This window comes from Phyllobates terribilis, unplaced genomic scaffold, assembly GCF_046119375.1.
Source record: "Phyllobates terribilis strain yellow unplaced genomic scaffold, ASM4611937v1 Scaffold_8__6_contigs__length_399053987, whole genome shotgun sequence".
Taxonomy (NCBI): domain Eukaryota; kingdom Metazoa; phylum Chordata; class Amphibia; order Anura; family Dendrobatidae; genus Phyllobates; species Phyllobates terribilis.
Genome location: NW_027362768.1, coordinates 289,706,594 through 289,720,946, shown reverse-complemented (window position 1 = coordinate 289,720,946; position 14,353 = coordinate 289,706,594). Strand labels below are relative to the sequence as shown.

General features: G+C 46.6%; 1 protein-coding gene across 1 annotated transcript in view; it reads right to left on the bottom strand.

The window, feature by feature from the left end:
• Nucleotides 1-14,353, bottom strand: part of NCF4 (neutrophil cytosolic factor 4) — a 65,580-nt gene that overhangs the window by 7,488 nt on the left and 43,739 nt on the right. The window lies entirely within an intron of this gene.

Genomic DNA, 14,353 nt, shown 5'->3' with positions numbered 1-14,353 from the left:
GAAGAGGAATTGACTTTCACGGACTGTACTGTGGTGATAAGCTGGGTGGTGGTGAAGGAAATGAGACCAGTGGAGGCAGGAATTTGTGACGCTGAGGAAGTAACGAGACTGTGTTTTGAGATGCTCTGTATTAATGAAGAAACGTGCGAGAAGTTGTGTACCCACTATCCTGTGTACTTAGTTGCCATGCAACGCCTGTTTAGTAAAGCTTCGATTGTTAAGAACTGATGGTCTCCTTTCATGAACTGCTTAACATCTAGTCCTGGTAAACCAGTGTCATCGTTTACATGTGACCGGCATGAGCATAACGCCCTCACAGCACAAGTCCACAGAAACATCCGAGAACCCCACCTTCATGTAACGTGCAAGGGCGCAACAGACAAGTATCTCGCCCACCACGTTACACTATGAACAGTTACATAAGAGGAGATCAGTCAGCAAATTTAACCCTACAAAACTACTGAAAGTGCCAGATAAGATGCCTTTGTTTAATTTTAGCTGCATCATATATGATAGTCAGGTTTTATTACAGTATTCACTGATATCACCAGGAGTCTGATCCATATGTGGTGGTGTTTAACACCTTAGACACCTTGGCCAACAGCGACCAAGGCATCAAGGTGGTTCAACAAAGGAGGGCATCACTCTGTCACTGGATTGCTCACCTCTCCTGCAAAATCATCATAGCCACAGAAGCTCGGGACCCTATAAAAGGCCCTAGGCTTGCCATCCTGTAGTCCTTAAAGGGCTTGTCCAGCCATCTAATACTGATGATGCATAAATCAGAAGATCAAGCAAATATAACAAACTTTGTAATAGACTATATGTTAGGGGTCCCCAACTTGTGGCTAGGATGGCACATGTGGCTTGTGGGTCCGTGATGTGTGGCTCATGGTTGTTTGCCAACTTTGGGCATTAGCACCAGGTCTAGCAAACAGCTATTAAGAGAAGGGGATCAGATATGGACTTTTGTGAGTAGCCCCGCACAGAACAGCAGATCTGGATGCACATATACTGTCCTTGTGGGTTGGGAGATGATTTGATTATGGTTAGCTGGTAGGATAATACTAACTGTCAGAATTGCTTGAAGTTGGTTGTGACGGTGTGGTGGAGTACTTGATGAATGGGGTTGAGGCGGAAACCCCTGAATTTTAGTATACTACCTGAATGTGATTTCTGTGGAAAAGTTTTGAATAACTTTATACTGGTAATGGGGGCTCTGTCTGTCACTACTATGAGGGGGCCAGAAGCTGGATGTGTCTCGTGACTCTCTCTCAGAGCTGAATATGGCTCTGAAGGTCAAAAAGGTTGGGGACCATTGCTATGTTATCAGAGAAATGGACTTCTTTCTCCACTTATTAGCCACTTCTAACCCTCCCCTACTCTGCCTTTTCAACTCAAATTCACTCTGAAAACTGCTAAAATCCATCATGTTAAAAACAAAACGGACTGCCAGCTCTGTGAGGGATCATATTAAGGCCGCTTATTGACGTCTATGTAAGGATAGGAAGAAGAAGGAGGAGCAGAGGGAGAGAGATGCACAGAAACATAGACCCTACGGCTGCTTTATCTCACCCTAGTGCTGGACTCACATATATATTGCTCAGTGCTGCTTTACTTCCTGCTGCATCTTCTGGACATGTGCTGCAGAGGTAGGAGAGAGCAGGAATCCTTCAAATCTGTGTGTGCTGTGTATGGGACAATTCACTGCACTCCTCAGCACAGTAGTAGTGATGCTCATAAGGTTTTATTGTGAAAACACACAGGATTATAGTTGAATATAAAGATACACAAGAAAAGTGACAATCAAATCTTGACATTTTGACCCTCTTGGGAGAAGGTAGATAATGGGGACAGGTGGGAGGTGCAGAGGATACGCAGGTCTGAAAATAGTTTAAGGAGCATAAGGGAAGAATACACAGGTAGCAGGTATAAAAAAAACACATAGGAGAGCATATGTACACCGGCCATGAGAGTTACCTGAGTCAGGTACAGTATGTTGAAGGGGTAGAGGTACTGCCAATGCTTACCGGGTATGGAGCAGGAGAGGAAAAATCCCACTATTTATAATCCGATGTAGCTTTGTGCCCTGCTACAGGTATATCAAGGGGGCCATGACTGAGATAATGCACAGGAATGCAGGACACGTTGTTAAGGCAGCGGCTGTCATGGAACAGCTCTTATGCCTCAGAGCAATAAATCAGAACCAGCACTGGGGGTGGAATAGTTAGAAGTGACCCATTAGAAAGTTGGGTCCAAGTGGAAAAAGTCCATAATAAACAGAATGTGTAATGTATGAGAATGGCATAGGACTGTAGTGGTAAATGAATAAATGTGTGAATGAGAAAAATGAGGAATCACCAGCTGGCAAATGTGTATAGATAAGTAAATATACACACATTTAAACACATATGCCAATGCATATATGGAACCAAGGACTAAGGGTGCATCAATGTATCTATGCCAGAAAATTGCATGTTGTATGAATTGCGTGGTGTATGGAACAGCAATGGGGTCCAGTGTGGCCCCAGCTTATGCTAACTACTTCATGAGTCAATTCGAGTACCAGCATGTATACACCAACAATTTATTCATAAAATATGCAATTTATTGGCATTTATAGACTAAAGATATATTTTGTATCTACTATGGTCCCATTGACACACTCATGTCTTTCGTCTCCAATCTCAACAACACAAGCCAAGAGCTCCAGTTTACACTTAATCAAAATACAAAACAGATCTATTTCCTTGGTACTTCGGTCATAAAACATAAAGGAATCCTGCTGCTAATCTTTACTCAAAATCTACAGATAGGAACAGTTTACTTCAGTTGTAATCTCAAATACACAAAAGTAGTCTTCCTCGTTCACAATATCAAGGAGTATCCAGAATAGTTAGCCACAAGACACTCTTACCTACTAGATTAGATGAGATATTGTCCAAGAGGTTCTTGGACAGAGACTATCTGACATATGTCTTAGACCTTAAAAAAATACATGGCAATGACTATCACCCCATCACCAACTAAACTGCATACCATTAGTTCTTAGATACCACCCCAACATGCCCAAATATATAACATTATACACAAACAGTGGCTTCTACTACTGAAAGCGTAGCCAGATATTCAGGATACCAGCACAGATGTGTATGAAAAGACCCCGTAACACTAAAGATCACTTCATATGGCCAGATGTGAGCAATCTAAGCACAACAATTTCTAGGAACCAGGAAACATGGCACACTTCCATGCTTACACAAATGTTATGAAATCAAGACTGGGAAGACATATCCCATTAAGAATTTATACACACGGGAATCCAACTTTGTAGTCTATGTCATCCAATATCCCTGTAGCCTCCGTTATGTGGGTGAAACAATCCAACACATACAGGATAGAACAGAGAGCCACAAGTCCCCCATCAGATGTGGCAAGATTTGCTTACCACTTTCTAACCAAAACATACGGTGGCCCAGCTATGTGATCAGGTGATTGAGCGGCTACCTAGGCCCAGATGGGGTATAGTAATAATCATGTAAGATTACTCAAATAAAGGGAATATTCTTGGATTCACACACTCCAAACACTTGTCCACAAGGGTCTTAATTGTGAACTTGACTTGTTAACCTAATCTATTATTGCTATTGTATACTTAACTATATAAATCCTATTTTCGCAGACTTCTTACTATCACTGTTTATGAGGCAGAGCAGCAATCTTATACCTCCTGTGCTCTCTTTTCTGCTCAGAATCTCCTTCTCTATTTTCTCTTTCTTTAATTTTTCTACTGTTCTTATGGGCACCTACACCCGCAGAACTGTATCCCCATGTCATCTATATCCATACATACATACATTTACTTACAGCTACTTACATATATACATACTTACATACCAGATACCACACACATAGCCTTCATCACGCACCTGCCATGTCCCTTCAACACATTATTTTCAGACTTAGACTGGCCCACTGAGAAATATGTGAGTCCCCTGGTGGACCTCTATAGAGGAGTGGACCCTCCATGCCCCGACATGAGCAATGTTTGGCATAGTACACTTGATGGTAACTTGTCATGTGAAAAAAACGCTATTAACCTGCAGATATGGGGTTAATCCACAGGTTAATAGCATTCTAAACCTGCCCGGTGCCCGCACTGAGGGCCCTGCTGACGGGAGAAAATGAACTTTATTCCTCTCTGCAGTGTATGGGTTTCAGTCATAGGAGTGGCGCCGGCACGGTTTCAGCCACTACCCTGAGCGATGACTGAAACTGTACTTGGGTCACCCCTATGACTGAAACCCAAACTCAGCCAGGAGGAACATAGTTGTTAATTTCCTCCTGGCAGCGGGGCTCTCAGTGCGGGCGCCGGGTAGGTTCAGAACGCTATTAACCTGCAGATTAACCCCATATTTGCTGGTTAATAGCGTTTTTTCACATGAGAGGTTCCCTTTAATGCAACATGTACAGATAAGGGCAACATCTCATCATTTATTTAACAAACTATTATTATATTGAAGCAAAGACAAATTTGTGAACAAGGGTTGCGTAATACTGCATGTAGCTCTATAGCAGGCCCTTGGAATCAATGTCACTACTAGACCCTTTGACACTGTATATCACACATACCCACCCCCACCCCCTGCACAGTCAGTCCTTGGTTCCATATGTGCATTGGTATATATACAAATATATATATGTATATATATATACAGTACAGACCAAAAGTTTGGACACACCTTCTGATTTAAAGATTTTTCTGTATTTTCATGACTTTGAAAATTGTACATTCACACTGAAGGCATGAAAACTATGAATTAACACATGTGGAATTATATACTTCACAAAAAAGTGTGAAACAACTGAAAATATGTCTTATATTCTAGGTTCTTCAAAGTAGCCACCTTTTGCCTTGAAAAGGCATAGAGGGAAACCGTATCTACCCTGCGTGTCATTTCTCCCGGGAAGTCCTCTAAAGCTGCTTGCACTTGAAATGTGGCCTGAACATTACTGCTGGTACTTTTCTGTGGGAATTTGCTTGCCTCCTACCAGCCTGGAATATTTCCAGCAAACTATGGTATGAAGCCATGGTATTAGCACTGCCCCCAGCACCAGTAGCGAAGCCATCCCCAATTTCTTTCTCAGGAATTTTATTTGGTAGACTGAGTGGCTGCCCAAATACATTTTCTCACAAAGGAGCTGAAGATAGAGTGGCAGTAGGTGCAAGTTTCTCCAGCCTGTTAGATATTAGAGGGTGAACGGCAGCACATTGGGTCAGTGGTTAGCACTGAAGCCTTGCAGCGCTGGGATCCTGGGTTCAAATCCCAGCAAGGACAACATCTGCAAGGATTTTGTATGTTCTCCCTATGTTTGCGTGTGTTTCCTCCTCAGTAAAAAAGCAGCCATAGAGTGTCCGGGAACCTTCCCACACACTTTTCTTAGCCAGGACTGCTTCTCAGCAGGGTTGGACAGTCCCACCAGAGAATCCTCTGGTGTGCCTTGGCTTCTACCTCAGGAGAGTTCATGATAGGGCTAACTTTGCAGCTGCTATGGGGCTCTTGAGCGGGTGAGAAAGGTTAGCCCTCAGAATCAAATCCTCTAGTGGGTACAATGTTTTTCAATCTGAAACAGCATCTCAGTGGGAGTTGTATTTCACCACAGCCATATTCTTTAGCTCGGTGAAAGGACTGGCATAGAGGGAAACCGTATCTACCCCGGCTGTCATTTCTCCATCACCAGGTTCCGCCCATTGTCACACACGACCATGCCTGGCTGTATGTTCAGCGGTGAGAGGCGCAGATCAGACTGCTGTGTTACAGCTTTCAACAACTCTGCAGCGCTGGGCGGTTTGTCAATTAAGCATTAAGCATGTTATCTTCAGCACAGCCTGTTGCCGCTTGGCCAAGGCAGTGCTGCAGTGCTGTCAGCTTGTGACTGATGTGATCATTTTGGAGATGGAGGAGGAGGTGCATGAGCTGAACAATGTGATTACATTGAGGTTAAATTGGTGACGCTGTTTTTTATACTAAAGAAAGATCCTATTGTTTTGTTTTTTTTACGTTATTTTTTAAGATAAATGCATTCACCGGGAAATGTCATTTTAACATTTTACAACCTTATCTGGCAATGTGGTGTGTGACACTTCATCAGACACATCCTTTTTTATTCATGATGGAGGGACTCTGAAAGTCATAAAGCCTATTTTTACAGGGACATCAGACGGCCCTTACTATTTTTAAAAGGCCAGCAGTCGGCCGTAGCTATTGTTAGAGATCCATCAGCCGGCTATGCTTTGTTATTCCCATTATTAACAAGTGGGTCTCTTATACTGTTATTGCGTATACAGTGACTGCAAGGGCTGCCAAAAATTTGGACGCAACCCAATACCCCTTTGAAGAGACATAGAGGAGGGTCTCAGTAAAAAAAATGTTCCCATTATAAAGGAGCGGGTCTCCTATCGTGGTAATGCCCATGCTGTGACTGCAAGGGCTGCCAAAATTTGGGAAAAAACCCACTAAGAATTTAAAGACACATAGAGCAGGGCCACAGTAACAAGGTACGACATGTTCCCATTAGAAAGGAGAGGGTCTGCTATACAGTTATAGGTTATGCAGTGAGTCCAACGGCTGACCAATTTTATGAAAAACCCCACTAAGAATTTAAAGACACATGGAGCAGGGCCACAGTAACAAGGTATGACATGTTCCCATTAGAAAGGAGAGGGTCTGCTATACAGTTATAGGGTATGCAGTGAGTCCAACGGCTGACCAATTTTAGGAAAAACCCCACTAAGAATTTAAAGACACACAGAGCAGGGCCACAGTAACGACAAATTCCCATTAGAAAGGAGAGAGTCTCTCATAGTGTTGGCCTATGCAGTGAATGCAAGGGCTGCCAAAAATGTGTAGGCACTTCAATGCCCCTTGGAAGAGACGTGGAGGAGGGCCTCATAAAAAAATGTTCCCATTAGAAAGAAGCGGGCCTCCTATACTTGTAATGCCCATGCACTAAGTGTATGGGCTGACAAACATTTACCCCTGGGGGGTATACATGAACATACTGTATAAAAAAAAATTTTCACGGGCATCATAAACACCCTTTAAAAAAATTATGTGGGTGTTGCATCACGAACCACGGTCACCCTGGTGATATGGTGGTGAAGGATGAGGAGAAGGAGGAGGACAAGAGCAAATAGACAAAATCAGGAAGCGTATACCCATGTGTGGGTGTGAAAAGGTGCATGGGAATACAACTCCCAAGAAAAGACACTGGATTTGAGTTTATGTTACGCTGCTATCATTCGGTGGTGTTGAGAAGTCTGGCCCAATCCAGCCCTTGTTCATTTTTATAAGAGTCTGCCTGTCAGCATTTTCAGTTGACAGGTGGATGCACTTATCAGTTATAATTCCACCAGTGGCACTAAAAACCCGCTCTGATAAAACGCTGGTGGCAGGGCAGGCCAGGACCTCCAAGGCATAGAGAGCAAGTTCATTCCATGTATCCAGCTTGGATGCCCAACAATTATAAGGCACAGAGGAATCACGGATGACGTTGGTATGGTCCGCAAGGTTCTCCCTCAGCATCTTCCCAAACTTTGCACTCCTTGTGAGAGTACCCCGCGCCTCAGGGCCTGTGCGATGGGAGGGTCTGAAGAAACTCTCCCAGAACTTTGAAAGTGTTCCCCTGCCTCTGCTGGATTGAAGTTGTGTCTCTCTCGCCTGTACTCCTTGGTTGTCCAACGAAGTGTGCCCTCTGCCGCCAGCGTTTTCAGATGGGAATTTTAACAGTTCCGCAACAAAGGCCTTCTGGTACTGCCCCATTTTTGTAGACCTGTCCGCCTCAGGAATAAGAGATATAAAGTTCTCCTTGTAGCGTGGGTCTAGAAGTGTCACCAACCAGTAATGACTGTCACCCAAAATTTTGAGAACGCGAGGGTCATGGGAAAGGCAGCGTAACATAAATTCAGCCATGCGTGCCAGACTACTAACCGGCAAGACTTCCGTGTCCTCACCAAGAGGATGACTGACCATGCTCTCCTCCTCCTCTTCTCTGTCCTCTGGCCATCCACGCTGAACAGACGGTATGACAGCTGTGCATGTAGTACCAACTATAGTGCATGAAACTAGCTCCTGTCCTTCCTCCTCCTCCTCTTCCTCATTGTCACCCAATCCACGTTGGGATGAGATGAGGCTGGGCTGTGTGTAATCACCCTGTATGGTTCCTTGCTCCAGCTCATCGTGCTCCGCCTGCAATGCATCCTCTTTGATTGTGAGCAGAGAATGTTTCAAAAAACAGAGAAGCGGGATGGTGACACTAATTATGGCGTCATCGCCGCTCACCATCTTGGTGGAGTCCTCAAAGTTTTGGAGGATGGTACATATGTCTGACATCCATGTCCACTCCTGAGGTCTTATGTGTGGAGTCTGAACTGAATACCGACGGCATGGTTGATGCTGGTACTCAACAACTGCCCTCTTCTGCTCACAAATCCTTCCCAACATCTGCAGTGTAGAGTTCCAACGCGTGGGGACATCACACACCAGTCTGTGAGCCGGAAGCTGCAAACCCTGCTGAAACACGGCAAGGGCGGTGGAAGCTGTAGCTGACTTTCTAAAATGGGCACACAGGCGGCGTACTTTAACAAGCAGATCCGGCAGCTCCAGGAAGGATTTGAGAAACTGCTGAACCACAAGGTTAAGCACATGGGCCAGACATGGTACGTGTGTGAGCTCGCCTCGCCTCAGAGCCGCCACCAGGTTCCAACCATTGTCACACACGACCATGCCTGGCTGTAGGTTCAGCGGTGTGAGCCACCGATCTGCCTGCTCTTTCAGAGCTGTCCACAACTCTTCAGCATTGTGCGGTTTTTCACCTAGGCATATTAGCTTCAGCACAGCCTGTTGCCGCTTGGCTGAGGCAGTGCTGCAGTGCTTCCAGCTTGTGACTGATGTGGTCATTTCGGAGATGGAGGCTGAAGAGGAGGAGGAGGCTGAGGAGGATGAGGTGCAGGAGCTGTAGACCATGGGGGCAACCCTGATTGACCTAGGGCCCGCAATCCTTGGCGTCAGGAGGACGTGTTCCGTCCCAAGGTCTGACTGGGTCCCGGCTTCCACTATGTTAACCCAGTGTGCCGTCAGCGAGACGTACCGTCCCTGCCCACAAGCACTTGTCCACGTGTCCGTGGTTAGGTGGACTTTACCGGTAACTGCGTTGTTGAGAGCACCGCTAATGTTTTGGGACACGTGCTTGTGTAACGCGGGGACGGCACACTGGGAGAAATAGTGGCGGCTGGGAACTGAGTACCGAGGGACGGCCGCCGCCATCAGGTTGCGGAATGCTTCCGTCTCCACAAGCCTAAAAGGCAACATTTCGAGCACAAGCAGTCGTGAAATGTGAGAATTTAGTAGTGTGGCCTGTGGAGCGTTGGCTGCATATTTGCGCTTGCGTTCCAAGGACTGGGGTATGGACAACTGAAAGCTGCGCTGGGACAAGGACATGGACGTGCTTCCTGATGCTGCTACTTGAGAGTGTGCAACGACAGGTGCAGGGCAGGAGGCGTCTTCGCATGCACCATGGACAGGGGATTGGCTTGCATGCACAACAGCGGAAGAAGCAATGGTGCCACCCGCAGACACTGTTCCTGGACCCTGGGGTTCGGCCCACAAAGTCGGGTGCTTTGCTGCCATGTGCCTGATCATGCTGGTGGTGGTCAGGCTGGTCGTTTTGCCACCCCTGCTGATGCTGGCCTGGCAGGTGGTGCAAATGGCCTTTTTGGGGTTATCGGCAGAGTCTTTAAAACACAACCAGACTCGGGAACACCTAACAGTTGTACTGGCAACTTCCTTCATGTTGGTGTTACGGGGAACGGTTGCCTGCCTTCTGTCTGCGGCCACCACACTGCTTCTTCCTCCCTGTTGGGGTGCTCTGCCTCCCTCTCCCTGTGTGCTGCTGTCCTCGCTCTGCATGTCCTCCTGCCAGATTGGGTCAGTTACTATATCATCCACCACCTCATCTTCCACTTCCGCACCCTGGTCCTCCTACTGATTTTCTGGCAATTGTGTCTCATCATCGTCCACCTCTTGTGAAACTTTCCCACCGTCGCCTTCGTGTGACCGTGGCTGCTCAAATATTTGGGCATCGCTACACATGATCTCCTCTTGCCCCGCTTCAAGTGGACCGGGTGAGAGGCCCGAATCTATAAATGGAAAAGTGAACAGCTCTTCAGAGTGTCCAAGTGTGGGATCAGTTGTCTCAGGTTACTCGGCATGGTGCGAGGAAGGATGATCAGGGTGAGGAATATGCAGTCCAGACTCATGGCTACTGAGACTTGACCGTGTGGAAGACAGGGAGGTGGTGGTGGTGGCTAAGTGACTGGAAGCATTATCCGCTATCCAACCAACAACCTTTTGACACTGCTCTGGGTTCAATGGTGGTGTGCTGCGGTCCCCTAGAAATTGGGACAGAAAGGTCAAGCGAGAAGATGTGGGTGTTTGTTGTGGCACAATTTCGGCTTGCCCACGGCCTTGTCCTCGGCCTCTGCATGCACCATTACCATCACGTCCAGTTCCCCGTCCCTTGCCACGTGCCTTGCCTATTTTAAATGGAGGACAGTATCTTCCACGCTCACTACAAATGACTGAGTTTGGAGCGAACTTATATGTGATCCGTGTGATAGAGAAAACAGAGTTTTAAATACCTGGCCTGTAAGTAACTAGTTTGAACAGCAAACTGGTGTGAATTGCTTCAATGACACACTAAAGGAAATTTTTAATGGAAGCCAGAAATGGCAGTATTTTCTGACAACGTATATGTGATCCGTTTGACGGAGAAAACACAGTTTTCAATACCTGGCCTGTAGGTAAGTAGTTTGAACAGCAAACTGCGGTGAATTGCTTCAATGACACACTAAAGGAAATTTTTAATGGAGGCCAGAAATGGCAGTATTTTCTGACAATGTATATGTGATCCGTTTGACGGAGAAAACACAGTTTTAAATAGCTGGATTTCTAGCTCTCTAATATGGAAAGGACCTGGCTGTATTCTGCAGTGCCAACAAGCAAACGGCACAGAAAAAATCGTGTTCTCTGGATTGCTTTTTAAGCAAATAATGAGGATTAAGATCCAAAGAAAAGTATTCCTGGCCCCTGAGACCTGGGCCTTTGTATAGAAATATCTAACAGCAGCAGAAGGCAGAATTGGAATGGAGCCTCTTGTGCTATATGCACTGCAGTCTGCTATATACACTGCCTGCCTATACACCCTGCCTGCCTGATATCTCTGCAGATAGATTAGTCCTCAGAAGGACTGTTTGTTAAGGTGGATATGTGTAATGTATGGTTTTTCTCCCTACACTACCTAATACACAAGCAAATCTGTCCCTAACACAGCAGCAGCTCTCCCTACAGTGTCTGATCCGGAGTGACTGTGACGAACATGGCGGCGCCAGGTCTGATATAGATCTGATGACGCTGTGCGGCCAGCCAATCACTGTAATGCCCACAACCAACATGGCTACGGCATTACAGTGCATGGCAGGCAATCCCTGCATGTTCATTGGCTCTCTAAAGAGCGCCAAACATGCAGGGAGGGGACCCGAGTTCCCTCACAAGCAACCCGGAAATACTCGGCGAGCGCCGAGCATCTCGAGCAGTGAGATGCTCAGGCGAGCACCGAGCAGTAGCGAGCATGCTCGTGTGGCGCCCCTGAGGGTTCAGTCGCCACAGAGGTACTGCATCTCACCCAGAGGTGTGGTATCTCACTCTCAGGTAAGGATAGAGTGCTGCCCGGGACACCTGTATCCAACACTACACTACTCCAGACCAGCAGGAAGGGCAAGATGCGTCGCTTTCCTGCTGAGCCCTGTCCCTGGCTGGAGTGGGGGGAACCAAAGTAGGGGGAACCATGTAGTGGGTGTGGGTGGAGGAAGTAAATCAGGGGAGCACTTGTTAGGAATAGTATAAAGAGGGAAGCCATCTTGAAAGGACAGATCAGTCTGAGAGAAGAAGTAGTGGGAGCAGGAGCTCTGAAGGAGCTCTGCTCAAGAGGAAGGCCTAGCCAGAGAGGTGCAAGACTGAAGAGAGAGAGAGGAGCAGGAGAAAGGATCCAGGAAAGAGGGGATCTCTAATTTTGTGAGAAGCACTTGTATATTGTGGTAGATCGGCTCACTTGGTTGCACATAGAGGTACACAGGAACACTGTCTCTTTAAATCTTCTGCTGAGTTTATTAAGAGCACTGCATGAACTACAGCAATGTTAGCAAAACAAACACGGCCTTCCTGTCCTAACAGGTAAAGCAAAACATAACCATAACGTATGGCACAGTCCTTGTTGCTATGGGTAACCGCAAAACAAAACAACCCAAGGTTTAGCTTTCCTTAAAATGCACACCACAGCTCCAAAGCTTGTGCCTCCAGGCCCTGTAAATTGAGGAAAATCACCAGCTCACCTGGGCTCCGGCGTCATGAAGCATGGAAACGAGGAACCACTCGTGGAGTATCCAAGAAATAAGAGAAGAGTTCCAGCTTCATATATAGTCCAAAAAGGTTTTATTGCAGATGAAAATTAAAATCGGATTCCATAGTCAAATTCAATGAAAAACCAGAGCAACGCGTTTCGAATGCTCTGAAAGGCAGTGATTTTATCCTCTGACCTCTTCCCTTTCTACAGCTGTTCAATCATCCTAGAGCCAAGATGGCTGATTAACCCAATCGTGTGCTGGAACTTTTTTCCTATGTATAATTACTGCTGCTATTAATCTCAGTGCTACATATCTCCCCTCCAGTACTTTGCCAGTGACTTTGTCACATATTCCCCCCCTCAGCCCAAAGCCGTAGGTTTTTGCACCTTCAGTCACCAAACAGGAGAGTCTAAACTAGCGTCTGCATTACTATGCAGCTTCCCAGGCCTGTGTTCACATGAAAGATGAAGATCTGTAGCTCTGAGATTCAACTCTTGGAACACCATCTCTGCTTCAAGAGACCATTTAGCCATTGACATCTTCGTGCCCTTAAGAAGGTCGGTGAGGGGTGCGGCTATCATGGTGAAATTCGGGATACACCGCTGATAGTATCCCACCATTCCCAAAAATGCCTGAAGCTGTTCCTTGGAGACCGGTTTCTGCCAACTTTGGACTGCCTCCACCTTATTCACTTGCAGCTTTATTTTGCTTCTTTCAACGATGTAGCTCAGGTATTTTCCCTTCTTTTTCCCGATGGTACACTTTTTTGGGTTTATGGTAATCCCTCCTTTCCTCAGTGCATCCAGGACGGCCTGGACTTTCTGCAGATGACTTCCCCAATCCAGGCTGAATATCACAATATCGTCGAGGTAAGCTGCAGCGTACTTTTTGTGAGGGGCTAGGGTCCAGTCTATGGCCCTCCAGAATGTAGCTGGGGCTCCTTGCAGCCCAAACGGAATGCTGGTATACTGGAAGTAACCGTCAGGAGTAGAAGAGGCTGTCTTCTCCTTTGCACTTTGAGTGAGAAGGATTTGGGAGTAACCTTTCGTTAGGTCCAGGGTGGTGATGTATCTGGCTGACCTTAGCTTCTCTACGAGATCATTAATGCAGGCTATTGGATATGCATCATATTTCAACATCCGCACATGTGTTTCCGTCAGGATTTCATGTTCAACCAACTGCATACTGTACGTCCTGGCAACTCCGAGAACAGGTCCAAGTTCCGCTAAAGCAGTTCTCAGCACTGTTGTTTTCATTGTCCCCTTCTGGCTTGTCCAGCCCACATGGAGGTTCAACAGGATCCCTCTGTTGCAGTGCCTTGATGGATATCGGCATGAGAGGATTTTGGACGAGAGAGGTGGTAGCAGTTAACTGGCAGGTGGGACAGGACTTGCAATATCTTAGGATTTCTCTGTGACATCTGGGCCAATAGAACCTCTGCATGACTCGTTCTTGAGTTTTGTCCACCCCGAGATGGTCACTTAAGACAGGTGAATAGGCTCTATTCAACACCCTTTGTCTATAGGGTGCTGGTGTAGCACCCTGAGGATTCGGCTGCTACAGGGGTATTGCACCTCAACCCAGAGGTGTGATATTCCACTCCCGGGTAAGGATGGAGTGTGGAACTGAGCTCAGTTAGCTGCATGCACTACACACATCCCATTTCCGAGGGACAGACCGATGGTACTCCCACCAGTTTATGTGCAGGTACGACAGTGTCTGTTCCTGGCTGGAGTGGGAGGGGGGTGGAACATCCCAGTAGTGTAGGGGCAGATAGGGGGAGCAGCCTGGGTAAAGCTAGGAGCTCATTGGGTGCTGGTCACCTGAGCTCACACATAGAGGGAGTATATAAGGTGGGCACCATCTTAGATCAGGGTCAGTCAGTTGTCAGTC